Here is a 208-nt window from a genome sequence, read left to right as displayed (position 1 = left end):
CATGGATGCAAACCCTGTCGAACGGAGTACAACATGGCGTGCTCCGGTGATGTCGACGCTTGTATCTCGTGGATCCTAAAAATAAACAGCGGTTTCGTCCATTAAAATAGTTCTCTCAAGCTCGAAACGCGGGGGATTACTTATGAAATACTTCATGTAGCTGACGGCACGCCCCACAAGCACATCGTCCAACAAAACTGTTAAATTG

The sequence above is a fragment of the Plasmopara halstedii genome (assembly GCF_900000015.1).
Source record: "Plasmopara halstedii genome assembly, contig: Scaffold_2386, whole genome shotgun sequence".
Taxonomy (NCBI): domain Eukaryota; phylum Oomycota; class Peronosporomycetes; order Peronosporales; family Peronosporaceae; genus Plasmopara; species Plasmopara halstedii.
Note: the sequence above shows the minus strand (reverse complement) of the source record.